Consider the following 15,115-nt stretch of genomic DNA (forward strand, 5'->3'; position numbering starts at 1 on the left):
TCAAGTGAACTCAAAAGGTAAAAAAAAGAGAAAATCTGTTTTTTTTAAAAATTTTTTTAATTTTTATTTATTTTTCTTTTTTTTAAAATCAGACCTAGCTTTTCCTTTGAAAAATATAGGGGAGAAGTTTCGTTGGAGACAGAGGTTCATCTCAAAAATGATGCGTCTTTTGATTTTGGAGTTCTTGATTTTTTTGTCTACTTGAAAAACGTTGATCCCAAAACTTTTAATTAATTTATTTATTTTCCTATTAGTATTATTTTACGCTTACGTTTAGGTCGAAAAATACTCGATTAACGACAAAAATGCCACAAATTTTACAAGAACTATTTAGGAAACAATTTCAATTAACCAAACACCGAGCTCAAATTAAAATTTGAGAATTATGATATCAATTGAGAATATGGACAGTGATCATAAAAATCGATCGACTAAAAATTCTATAGAATAGCGATATAAATCCTACATGTAGTCGTCAGAAAACGATTACTATTAATATCAAGCAAAGAGCTATGGATACTAATTAGTTGAAAGTTGATTGGATTTTTAATTGATGATAAGTTCTACTTGGTAATAAAATAATGATAGATTCTGCTTGTTATGGTAAGAAAAAGTTAAAGTCGAATTGGAGTGAAATTCTAAATTAAGTTAAATTTTCGATGTAAAAGTTCACTCTCATAGGCACAAAAGCTAAATATTTAAACCGTAAGAAGCTAGGAAGGGTAAAGCTAGGCAAGACTGCCCTCAATTCAATAAAATAATAATAAAACATTTATAAATTTTTTTTGCTAAACTAGCATTTAATAATGGTGACAACATTAGCTTTTAACACATTTTTATTGGTATTTAATTGCTATGCTTTAATGCATTAGTTGTGATCCAATGAAGAAAACTCTTTTGTTCAATCTGTCTTTACAGGCTTAATGTGGTTATAGAATTGGGTAATCAAGATCTCAATTAATTCGCTACTGTAGTTAAATCGCTAACAATATTAATTCTTCCTTAATGACATCGCTGTAAGGTTTTTATGAACAAAAGTAACAGAGTTAGGAGTAAAAGTTCAAAGTATTAAAAAAATTAAATATTTTCAACAAATTAAAAGTATATTAAATATGGAAAAAATTAAAGAATCTAAAAAAATACTTTTGCTTAAATGAATTGGTGATTAGTCATCATACTTTTGCTATTCTATCTTTTGACTGCCTGAACATTATACTATTAGAAATATTTTGGTAAAAATGGTTAAATAACAATTTATTTAATAGTTATTTAACCATATTTAGTTAAAATGGTCAAATACCCATTAAAGAAATGATATTCAAACTGTTAACTGTGAGAAAAATAGTTTATTGACTGTTTTCACCTAATACTGTTGAACAACCGGATTTTAATCCGTGCTAACTAGGCCCACAGCAGCAAGAAATAAGAGCACGTTTTTTGGAAGCTGGAAGTAGAACTGTGTGATAAGGATTACAAATTCTTATTTTTATCTTCCATCATCAGATGACTAACAGAACAACGAATAACTAATTATCTCACAGTAATAATTGTATAGGGAACCCCTTTTGAAGCCACAGATTGTTTTCTTTTGTGAGGAAGAAGGTAATTTAGTCGTTGGTCACTTAAACAAGCATGCTTTATAAACATATGAAGATCAAGGGTGCACAGGTTTTGTTCATGAAAGCTCTGGTTTTTAGAAAAAACGAATTTCAAGGCTATTGAATTTCATGAGCGATTGAAATCATAAAAATAGAAACTTACACGGATGTCGTAAGTACTTATTTACATCCCCTGAAATTTTAAAAACAAAATTTGCAATTTTCGATATTGCAAAAAAATAATAATAAAATAAAATAAATAAAAATAAATAAATAAAAATGAATAAATAAATAAATAAATAAATAAATAAATAAATAAATAAATAAATAAATAAAATTTGGAAATCGGGTTGGAGTAGAACCGCTTATCCCCAAAATTCCCCTCCAATTTAATACTTTGTCACTAGCACTCCCATTGTCTTCTTCACCATGCATTCTTTGGTTTATATTATCTACCCATGGATAAGAACCGTTTTTCCCCAGCACGGCTCAGTTTCACCGCGTAATAACTCTCAGGAAAAACTGATATTCTATGTCATTGATATATCAAAACTTAGAATTCCTCAAAATGCAACAGATGGAGATTCAATCGTTATTTTTGTAAAAAATGGACAGAACCCATTCTTCACCTTTGATCTTTATATAGAAATATTTTTCGCTTTTTTATACTGACACAAATAAAATTGTTTTCCATTTTCCCCTTTTTTGTAATATTTCTCTCAATCAGTGAAAAAATGTATTTCACGGGAAAAAAAAAGTCTAGAGGTTAGTAAATTTTGACTCGTTTGAAATACATAATTCTTCACGGTGACTTATAAACTTGTCATATAATGGCTTATATCTTATAATATTCCCTACTTGTTTCGTAGAGCTTTTTATTACATATATAATCAAAATATTCAATAAATTCCTCTTCAAGTAAGAAGAGTGTAATTTTTCTTCATATTTTAAAACTTTTGTCATATTTCCTTACTTTTTCCACGAGTCACGAAACTAGAAGGCTTGTCAAAGATAATATTAAGTTAAAGTATGAAAGAATGAAGTATGTTTCGTATTTTGGCTTAAAGCATTCATTTAAATATACAACTTATACCAACTAATTCTATTAAGGGAACTATCAATTAATGGAATTTTTAAAACTGCTTATAATTAACCATATGTCACATTTATGCAATATGTCACATTATTTATTCATATTTGAAAACTACTTCGAAGAGCCATATTTTTAATAGCTGTTTGCTTTAAAAGTTAAACTATATATTTGTTATACTTAGTTATTAGAAAATGTAAATAAAAGTGTAGTCTGAAGAACATAAAGCGAGGCTGAATTTTAAAGATAATTTCATTTCCGTCTCTGATGTCGAAAAGTCATATAGCGATATTTCAATTATTCATGATATTTACAGATTTTTGAAAGTCTTTTAGATATATATGATCAAAATGGTTTTCAATAATTTAAAACCAAATGACTCTATTAGGAAGCTATTAATCTAAAAAAATTCGAAAGTACTAGAATTGACGATTGTAATGACAATGTAATTGACAATTGTAACATTTTGAGACATGATTCATCAAAATTTGAGAACTGCTTCGAAAAATTCCGTTTTACCTTCTAAAAAAAACTAAAAAGAAATTTGTTAATTCATAAGTAGTTATTAGAAATATGTGAAAAAATGGAAATGTGCAGAATATAAAACGAGACAAACTTTTAAGTTTGAAAATAGATTGCATTTAAATGTGCTATTTTTATGTTATTCTTTTGAATTGCTTTTTTTGTTATTTTATAGAGATCGATTTTTAGTAAATGATTTATTTTAATGACTATAATGATTTTCAGTACGTTCGGACTTTTTTGATGGTTTTAAATTTTTTCAAGCCGCAATATAGCTAAGTAGTTGCGATTTAGGAAATGTGGCACTCTTTAGTTTTTAGTCAGGAATATGGCACTCCTAATTTAGTTTAGTTATTTGGTTTTATTATGTTATTTTACAGAAATTATTGATCAAAATGATTTTAACTAAAGTTTGGTAAAACATTTTGGGTTTTAACGTCAGACTTGCAGCGTAAGACTGAGTAAAAACAACAATTGTACAAGTTTACTCTTGTAGTTCGTTAGTTCAAAAGACTAAGATCGTGTTAAGAAAAAAGATCTAGAAACAATGTACAATTGAAGAAATTAGGTTAATAAAATTAGGCAAAAAAATGCTACTTTCCGATCTGTTCCTTATGATGTTCTGACTTTTTTGACGGTTATAGACGGTAAAACATTTTGGCTTTTAAACGTCAAATTTGTAGCGTCAGACTGAGTAAAAACAACAATTGTACAAGTTTACTCTTGTAGTTCGTCAGTTCAAAAGACTTAGATCGTATTAAGAAATAAGATCTAGAAACAATGTACAATTGAAAAAATTAGATAAATAAAATTTGGCAAACAAATGTTACTTTTCGATCTGCTCCTTATAATGTTCGGGCGTTTTTGACGTTTATAGATTTTTTTAAGCTGCAAAATAGCTGAGCAGACTAAATTTAAGAAATATGGAACTCTTAGTTTAGTTAAATGCACAAGCAAAGCTTCTGAATGTGTTTTAATGTTATTTTTACTTTTGGACATTTTTCTATATTTATGTTATATCCCAGGTATGGAACACAAAACCTTAAAATAAATTTTGACCAAACATTTTTATAAAGTGGGAGGTTATTTATTGATTAGATACTTTTACATTGATTAGACAGTCAATACTTATTGATTAGACAGTTAATTATCCATTCCTATTAATCTTTAATATTTTTGTGTAAGTTTTCTTAATTATACTTGGTCCTACTTTAATTTCGGAATATCTTTAAGTTACCATTTATAATTTTTTCCACAATAATTGCTCTTAAAATATACATTGAATAAAAAGTAATGTCAAACACCATGATATTTTATGGCCAAGTAAATATTTTATGTTGTTACTTATTTATTTAACTAGAATTGAAATTTTTCAACTTTTTAGAATTAAATTATTAAAATTTTCCTTTTCAAAATGGAATCAATTTAAATATATTGCATTAAATATGAAATGCTTGAAACTATTTAATATATTTTCCAACAAACTCATATAAAAATTTTATTGTATTGGAAAAATATTTTTTAATTTTATCAAAGAGATAAATATGTATTTTGCTTAAAATAGCACTTCCTCAAAAATAAATAATCAACTAATAAAAGAATAGATATGTTTTAGGATAGGGGCAGTTCCAATCTCAAAAAATAATAATTTTTTGATGGAATTAAATTGATTTAAAAAGCAGATTGTGTCTTCAGAGCTTAAACAAAATCTTACTGTAAGGCAAAAGAAATAAATAAAGTTTTATTGACTCTGAAATTTAATTTAAGAATGCATTTGCTTTGTTTTAAAAGAAAACATTCAGTAACTAAATAAAAACACAGATAAAAATATCTCAGAGTAACATTTCATTTTGTTTCAATGAGATAAAGTTAAAAATTATTATTTACCTTGTTTAAGCAAATTGAAACGCATTTTCCAACTTCCTGTTCCTGAGAAATTTATTTGGAATAATTCAACCTTACAGAAGTACTCGAAATATAAATTTATCAAGTTTTTGTTGATATGTCGTTATTTAGAAACATTTTTCCATTTCTAATTATTTCGAAATGTTTGAAATTTATTCTACATCTAGTTTTGCAATGTGGAAACATTATTTGGCAAAGAAATTCTTAATTGTTAGTGATTTTGAAAATGATGAAACGTAATTTTATTATTTCCAAGTAAAATACTTTGATGTTGTAAACAAAGCTTTTTAAATACATATTATTCAGATAGTGCCTAAAGAAATTACGTTGAATCCATTTGTCTTAAGTTTAGTTTAGTTGGATTCTATACGTAAAGGCATATATTTTTAAAATTTGACTGGAGTTTTGAAATTTGACCAATGGATGTATCAGAGAGATAAAAGGTTTAAGATTATGGAAACTTACCACGGAACATGTTTGAACCATGCCGAGAGGTTGAAAATGATGAAAAAACCAAGCAGGTTTCTACGTCATGCTGGAAAAAACTGTAAAAGATACTGCAGACTTTGAGATTACAAACCATTTGTACCGTACAAACGAATGGACAGTTGAGAGGTTAAAAATGAGAAAACTTAAGTAGGTTTCGTCGTTACTCTGGCTAACAACTGTAAATGGTTCTACAAATTTGGAGACATTGAGAATACAAACATTGAGAGGTTGAAAATGGCAAAAAACCCAAGCAGGTTTCGACGTCACTCTGGAAAACAACTATAAATGATACTACAGACTTTGAGATTACAAATCATTTGTTCCGTACAAACGAATGGACAGTTGAGAGGTTAAAAATGAGAAAACCTAAGTAGGTTTCGTCGTTACTCTGACTAACAACTGTAAATGGTTTTACAAATTTGGAGACATTGAGAATACAAACATTGAGTGGTTGAAAATGGCAAAAAACCCAAGCAGGTTTCGATGTCACTCTGGAAAACAACTATAAAAGATACTACAGACTTCGATATTACAAACCATTTGTACCGTACAAACGAATGGACAGTTGAGAGGTTAAAAATGAGAAAACCTAACTTGGTTTCGTCGTTACTCTGGCAAACAACTGTAAACGGTTCTACAAATTTGGAGACACTGAGAATACAAACATTGAGTGGATGAAAATGAAAAAAAAACCCCTATAATCCTATCCTGTCCTCTAATTTTATTTTACCGGATTATTATTTTTTCTAATCCGGTTTCGATATTATGCTGAAAACAACTAAAAAAAATACCACAAACTTTCTGACGTTGAGACTAGAAACGTTGAGAGGTTAAAAATGGCGAAAACCCTAAGCAGGTTTTGACGTCAGGTTGTAGAAACAGCTATAAAAGATATTACAAATTTGGAGACGTTGAGAATACAAAAATTGAGTGATTAAAAATGGCGATAATGGCGAAGACTAAACGCTTTTCCCGGACTACAGCTTAATTTTAGTGCAAATTAATGAAGCCGTGGTGGCTCAGGGGATAGAGCGTGTGCCTTCCAATGAGGTGAGCCAAGTTCGAATCCCAGCGATGGGTAGTCGATACGAATTCCACACCCAGGTCCCTCCGACCACTGTGCTGACATAAAATATCATCAGTGGTAGATGGATCATTGGTCAGAGTTCATTTGCAATCAGGCTAACCGTGGGAGGTTTTCGTGATTTTCCCCACAACGCAAATGCGGGTTAGTTCCATCAAAGAGTCCTCCATGAAGGCTAATTTCTCCCGATACTTGAGTTCCTTTGACTTTTGGATTGGGTTCAAAATTTCAAGGCTACGGAGTTGAACGTTAGTAGTCGTAAGTCCAAAAATTGGGTCGGCTTTTAAAAATGCTAAATATATAATATAAATAAAAATACTAAAAATACTAAAGAAAATAAGTAAAAAAAAAACATATATTTTTTCGACAGATTCGGATTTTTGCACCTCAATATATGGAGGCAACAGCAGTCTGAAAAAAATGGTCCCATTAGTTCGGTCAGGAAGAAAGGTCCAAAGTTTGGATCTCTTAATGTTAATTTTATACTTTGGCAAAATTCTCCATGTCTCTAAAACTTTTTTATCGAGTGAAAAACTTTTTGCGCTAAATTTTAAAGTTCATTTATCCAAAGACAATTCCATGCGAAAAATAATTTTTAACAATTATTCATTACATTTTAAATTTTCTTTAATAACAGTCGAAAAAATTTTGAATTGCAAGTTAAAAAAATTTTTTCATGATTTTAAAGAATGTAATTTTATATAGAAATTGAAATATAGAATTTTATATAGAATATAGAAAATGACGAAGTCTTAATAAAATTGATCGAATAGTTTCTGCTTTATCAAATTTTAAAAAAAGTCGTATTCTTAAGTGTATATTATTTTGCAGCTGTTTGACACGTTACAGAAAAGAAACTCTTAGCCCTTAGAATCAGGCATGTAGGGCTATTTGCTGTTGAGTTTTAGCATATTTTTATTTATATATCTTTTAAAATGTCTCTGCGGTGCCCTATTTTAATAAGCGAAAATTTTTTCTGTATCATACAAGTTGGATTATGAAAATTAAATGTTTTTGTTACAAGCCAACATAAGGTTTTCTACGTTATATTATAGTGTTTATAACTAATTAAAACTTTCAGTGTATTCTAAGGAATATTTCAAAGAATAGATTGGAATACGAAAAATATTTTCGAAATGTATATTAAAAATATACTTTTCAAAAACTTAAAAAAACTTCAATTTATATGGTTCAATTTATATGATAAAAATACTACTTGCTATGTATTATTTCAAACATGTTTTAATATTGTATATTGAACCATTTCTTGTAAAAATATCAATAAATATTTACAGACTTTAAAAATGCTTCCTGTTTATTTTATTGTTGATTGGTAATACATGTCTTGCGTCAGTCTATCGAAAAATAAGATCCTAGAAAGATTTCATGAAGTTTTGTAAGGTTATTGATTTTTATTTTCCACCTGGAAAATAGTTTGGAGATTTTTCGTTTTCAATTTTATTACAAAGGCAGTGAAGTCTAAATTTTCAAAAATGCTTTCAAAACATTTTATTTAGTCTTTTGATGTGTCAATATCTAGAGTAATAGATATTATTTTCCGCTATAGTCTGTCCCTTTACATTTGTTAAAATCATCCGAATGTTTTTGTATTAAACGGTAAAATTTTTCCATCACACTTTAAAAGATAAACTAAGTTTATCCACGCATAGTTTAAAGAGTAAAACTTTAAGCACCTTCATATTTGAATTTCTTTATGTGGGATAAACATGTTTTTTTAAAAAATTCTATTATAATGTTTTCCTATTCTGTTTTTTCATTAATAAATGAGACACAATAAAGGTAAAGACACAATAAAATTTAAGGTTATTGTACCAAAATATTGAAATCGGAAAAATGTAAAAGGTATAGCATAATATGTCGAGTGCGATGCTTAACGCTAGAGTTGTTGAGACATGTATGAGCAAATGATCNACTTAGTCGTTGGTCACTTACCCAAGCATGCTTTATAAACATATGAAGATCAAGGGTGCACAGATTTTGTTCATGAAAGCTCTGGTTCTTAGAAAAAATGAATTTCAAGGTTATTGTATTTCATGAGCAAGCATACGATTGAAATCATAAAAATAGAAACATACACGGATATCATAAGTACTTATTTACATCCCCTGAAATTTTAAAAACAAAATTTGCAATTTTCAATATTGCAAAAAAAAAAATTAAATAAATAAATAAATAAAATTTGGAAATCCGGTAGGAGTAGAACCGTTTATCCTCCAAATTCCTCTCCAATTTAATACTTTGTCAAAAGCACTCCCGTTGTCTTCTTCATCAATCATTCTTTGGTTCATCTTATCTATCCGTGGATAAGAACCGTTTTTCCCCAGCACGGCTCAGTTTCACCGCGTAATAACTCTCAGGAAAAACTGATATTCTATGTCATTGATATATCAAAACTTAGAATTCCTCAAAATGCAACAGATGGAGATTCAATCGTTATTTTTTTAAAAATTGGACATAACCCATTCTTCACCTTTGATCTTTATATAGAAATATTTTTCGCTTTTTTGTACTGATACATATAAAATTGTTTTCCATTTCCCCCTTTTTTGTAATATTTCTCTCAAGCAGTGAAAAAAATTATTTCACGAAAAAAAGAAGTCTAGAGTTTAGTAATTTTTAACTCGTTTAAAACACATAATTCTTGAAGGTGACTTATAAACTTGTCATATAATGGCTTATATCTTACAATATTCCCTACTTGTTACATACAGCTTTTTATTACATATATAATCAAAAATATATTCAATAAATTCCTCCTCAAGTAAGAAGAATGCAATTTTTCCTTATATTTTAAAACTTTTTTGCATTTCCTTACTTTTTCCGCGAGTCACAAAATTAGAAGGCATGTCAAAGATAAAATTAAATTAAAGTATGAAAGAATGAAGTATGTTTCGTATTCTGACTTGGACCATTAATTTAAATATACAACTTATACCAACTAATTCCATAAAGGGAACTATCAATTAATGGGATTTTTCAAGCTGAATATAATTTACCATATGTCACATTTATACAATATGTCACATTATTTATTCATAGTTGAAAACTACTTCGAAGAGCCATATTTTTAATAGCTGTTTGTTTAAAAGTTAAACTATATATTTTTTATACGTAGTTATTAGAAAATGTACATAAAAGTAAAGTCTGAAGAGCATAAAGCGAGGCTGAATTTTGAAGATAATTTCATTTCCGTCTCTGATGTCGAAAAGTCATACAGCGACATTTCAATTATTTATGATATTTGCAGACTTTTGAAAGTCTTTTATATATAAATGATCAAAATGGTTTTCAATAATTTCAAACCAAATGACTCAATTAGGAAGCTATTAATCTAAAAAAATTCGAAAGTACTAGACTTGACAATTGTAATGACAATGTAATTGACAATTGTAACATTTTGCAACATGATTCATTAAAATTTGAGAACTGCTTCGAAAACTGCTTCCTTTGAAAAAAAAACAGAAAAAAACTAATAAGGAATTTGTTAGTTCATAAGTAGTTATTAGAAATATGTGAATAAAATAGAAATGTGCAGATTATTAAACGGGACAAACTTGAAAATAGATCGTATTTAAATGTACTATTTTTGTGTTATTCTTTAGAATTGCTTCTTTTGTTATTTTATAGAGATCATTGATCAAAATGATTTTTAGTAAATGATTTATTTTAATGATTACAATTATTTTCAGTATGTTCGAACGCTTTTGATGGTTTTAAATTTTTTTAGCCTCAATATAGCTAAGAAGTTGCGATTTTGGAAATGTGGCCCTCTTTAGTTTTTAGTCAGGAATATTGCACTCTTAATTTAGTTAAGTTATTTGATTTCATTATGTTATTTTATAAAGATTATTGATCAAAATGATTTTAAATAAAGTTTGGTAAAATTTTTTGGCTTTTAAACGTCAAACTTGTAGCGTTAGACTGAGTAAAAACAACAATTGTACAAGCTTACTCTTGTAGTTTACCAGTTAAAAAGACTAAGATCGTGTTAAGAAATAAGATATAGAAACAATGCACAGTTGAAAAAATTAGGTTAATAAAATTAGGAAAAAAATGTTTCTTTCCGATCTGTTCTTTATGATGTTCGGACGTTTTTGACTGTTATAGATTTTTTTAAGCTGCAAAATAGCTGAGGAGACTCAATTTAAGAAATATGGAACTCTTAGTTTAGTTAAATGCACGATTAAAGCTTCTGAATTTATTTTAATGTTATTTTTACTTTTGAAAATTTTTCTATATTTATGTTATATTTTAAGTATGGAACACAAAACAATAAAATAAATTTTGACCAAACATTTTTATAAAGTGGGAGGTTATTTATTGATTAGATACTGTAATATTGATTAGACTGGCAATACTTATTGATTAGACAAATAATTATCTATTCCTATAAATTTTTAGCATTTTTGTGTAAGTTTTCTCGATTATACTTGGTCCCACTTTAATTTCGGAATATCTTTAAGTTTTTTCCACTATAATTGCTCTTAAAATATACAAAGAATAAAAAATAATGTCTAACACTATGATATTTCATGGCAAGCAAATATTTTATGTTGTTACTTATTTATTTAACTAGAATTGAAATTTTTAACTTTTTAGAATTAAATTATTAAAAATTTCCTTTTCAAAATGGAATCAATTTAAATAGATTACATTAAATATGAAGTGTTTGAAACTATTTAATATATTTTCCAACAAACTTATATAAAAATATTATTGTATTGGAAAAATATTTTTTAATTTTATCAAAGAGATAAATATGTATTTTGTTTAAATTAGCACTTTCACAAAAATAAATTATCAACTAATAAAAGCATGGATATGTTTTAGGATAGGGGCAGTTCCAATCTCGAAAAATAATAATTTTTTGATGGAATTAAATTGATTTCAAAAGCAGATTGTGTCTTCAGAGCTTAAACGAAATCTTATTGTAATACAAAAGAAAATAAATAAAGTTTTATTGACTCTGAAATTTAATTTAAGAATGCATTTGCTTTGTTTTAAAAGAAAACATTCAGTAACTAAATAAAAACACAGATAAAAATATCTCAGAGTAACATTTCATTTTGCTTTAACAATGAGATAAAGTTAGAAATTATTATTTACCTTGTTTAAGCAAATTGAAACGCATTTTCTAACTTCATGTTTCTGAGAAATTTATTTGGAATAATTCAACCTTACAGAAATACTCGAAATATAAATTTATCAAGTTTCTATTGATATGTCGTTATTTAGAAGCATTTTTCCATTTCTAATTATTTTGAAATGTTTGGAATTTATTCTACATCGAGTTTTCAATAACGTATGCAATGTGGAAACATTATTTGGCAAAGAAATACTTAATTGTTAGCAATTTTGAAAATGATAAAACGTAATTTTATTTATTTCCAAGTAAAATACTTTGATGTTGAAAGCAAAGCTTTTTAAATACATATTATTCAGATAGCGCTTAAAGAAATTATGTTGAATCCATTTGTCACAAGTTTAGTTTAGTTGGATTCTAATCGTATAGGCATATATTTTTAAAATTTGACTGGAGTTTTGAAAGTTGACCAATGAACGTATAACAGTGATAAAAGGAATTAAGATTATGAAAACTTATCACAGAACATGTTTTGGACCACGCTGAGAGGTTGAAAATGATGAAAAAACCAAGCAGGTTTCGACGTCAGGCTAGAAAACAACTATAAAAGATGTTACGAACTTTGAGACGTTGAGACTAAAAATGTTGAGATGTTGAAGAAGGTGAAAAACTCAAGCAAGTTTCTACGTCATGCTGGCAAACAACTATAAAATATACTACAGACTTTGAGATTACAAACATTTTTGTACCGTACAAACGATTGGAACGTTGCGAGGTTAAAAATGGCAAAAACCTGAGTAGGTTTCGTCGTTACTCTGGCAAACAACAGTAAACGGTTCTACAAATTTGGAGACATTGAGAATAAAAACATTGAGGGGTTGAAAATGGCTAAAAACTTATAGTGCGGCTTTCATGAGAACTCCTCTAGACACTCGTCTTGCGTCGTGCCGGTTACAATGGTTACGTGGAAAGGTCACTTTGAATAGGGGTGAATAAAATTGGCTTAATCTTAGCGTCGGTCGTCGTGAGTAAACTAATGGACACCGTCTTTCCTCCATTTTACCCCCATTAGAAATGTGCTCTAGCTTGTTACCATAGCAGCAGACAGTTCTCCTCAAAGCAGCACTGTAATCCGGTTTCGATATTATGCTGAAAACGACTAAAAAAAAATACCACAAACTTTTTGACGTTGAGACTAGAAACGTTGAGAGGTTCAAAATGGTGAAAACTCTAAGCTTGTTTCGACGTCAGGCTGTAGAAACAACTATAAAAACTATAAAAGATACTACAAATTTGGAGACGTTGAGAATACAAAAATTGAGTGATTAAAAATGGCGATAATGGAGAAGGCTAAACGTTTTTCGCGGACTACAGCTCAATTTTAGTGCTAATTAATGAAGCCGTGGTGGCTCAGGGGATAGAGCGTCCGCCTTCCAATGAGGTGAGCCAAGTTCGAATCCCAGCGATACGAATTCCGCATCCAGGTCCCACCGACCACAGTGCTGACATAAAATATCATCAGTGGTAGATGGATCATAGGTCAGAGTTCACTTGCAATCAGGCTATCCGTGGGAGGTTTTGGTGATTTTCCTCACAATGCAATGCAAATGCGGTTTAGTTTCATCAAAAGTCCTCCACGAAGGCTAATTTCTCCCAATACTTGATCAAGGAGTTCTCTTGACTTTTGGATTGGGTTCAAAATTTCAAGGCTACGGAGTTGTACATTAGTAGTCGTAAACCCAAAAATTGGGTCGGCTTTTAAAAATACTAAAGATGTAATATAAATAAAAATACTAAAAATACTAAAGAAAGTAAGAAAAAAAACTTACTTTCCTTGAATAAACATATCTTTTTTCGACAGATTCGGATTTTTGCTCCTCAATATATGGGAGCAACCGCAGTCTGGAAAAATGGTCACAATAATTTGGTCAGGATGTAAGGTTCAAAGCTTGGATCTCTTAATGTTAGTTTTATATTTTGCAAATTTCGCCATGTCTCGAAAACTTTTTTATCGAGTGAAAAATATTTGAGCTCAAAAATTTTGAATTGTAAGTGAAACCAATTTTTTCATGATTTGAAGGAAATTAATTTTTTATAGAAAATTACGAAGTCTTAATAAAATTGGTCGACTGCTTCATCAAATTTTAAAAAAGTCGCATTCTTAAGTGTGTGTTATTTTGTAGCTGTTTGACACGTTACAAAAACGAAACTCTTAGCCCTTGGAATCAGGCATGTAAGGCTATTTGCTGTTGAGTTTTAGCATATTTTTATTTATATATCTTTTAAAATGTCTCTGCGGTGCCCTATTTTACTATGCGAAAAAATTTTCTGTATCATGCATGTTAGTTTGTTTTTGTGTTTAGTTTGTTTTTGTTTGTTTAAATGTTTTTGTTACAAGCCAACATAAGGTTTTCTACGCTATATTATAGTGCTTATAACTAATTAAAACTTTCAGTGTATTTTAAGGAATATTTCAAAGAATAGATTGGAATAATAAAAATATTTTCGAAATGTATATTAAAAGTATACTTTTCAAAAACTTAAAAAAAATTTCAATTTATATGGTTCAATTTATATGATAAAAATACTACTTGCTATGTATTATTTCAAATATGTTTTAATATTGTATATTGAACCATTTCTTGTAAAAATATCAATAAATATTTACAGACTTTAAAAATGCTTCCTGTTTATTTTATTGTTGATTGGTAATACATGTCTTGCGTCAGTCTATCGAAAAATAAGATCCTAGAAAGATTTCATGAAGTTTTGTAAGGTTATTGATTTTTATTTTCCACCTGGAAAATAGTTTGGAGATTTTTCGTTTTCAATTTTATTACAAAGGCAGTGAAGTCTAAATTTTCAAAAATGCTTTCAAAACATTTTATTTAGTCTTTTGATGTGTCAATATCTAGAGTAATAGATATTATTTTCCGCTATAGTCTGTCCCTTTACATTTGTTAAAATCATCCGAATGTTTTTGTATTAAACGGTAAAATTTTTCCATCACACTTTAGAAGATAAACTAAGTTTATCCACGCATAGTTTAAAGAGTAAAACTTTAAGCACCTTCATATTTGAATTTCTTTATGTGGGATAAACATGTTTTTTTAAAAAATTCTATTATAATGTTTTCCTATTCTGTTTTTTCATTAATAAATGAGACACAATAAAGGTAAAGACACAATAAAATTTAAGGTTATTGTACCAAAATATTGAAATCGGAAAAATGTAAAAGGTATAGCATAATATGTCGAGTGCGATGCTTAACGCTAGAGTTGTTGAGACATGTATGAGCAAATGATCTTGTGTGCTCAGTTGAT

The 15,115-nt window shown here is 28.4% G+C and overlaps 1 protein-coding gene across 1 annotated transcript in view; it reads right to left on the reverse strand.

The window, feature by feature from the left end:
* Window positions 1-15,115, reverse strand: part of LOC107449350 (neuropeptide receptor 15-like) — an 88,051-nt gene that overhangs the window by 22,002 nt on the left and 50,934 nt on the right. The window lies entirely within an intron of this gene.

This window comes from Parasteatoda tepidariorum, chromosome 3 (assembly GCF_043381705.1).
Source record: "Parasteatoda tepidariorum isolate YZ-2023 chromosome 3, CAS_Ptep_4.0, whole genome shotgun sequence".
Classification (NCBI taxonomy): domain Eukaryota; kingdom Metazoa; phylum Arthropoda; class Arachnida; order Araneae; family Theridiidae; genus Parasteatoda; species Parasteatoda tepidariorum.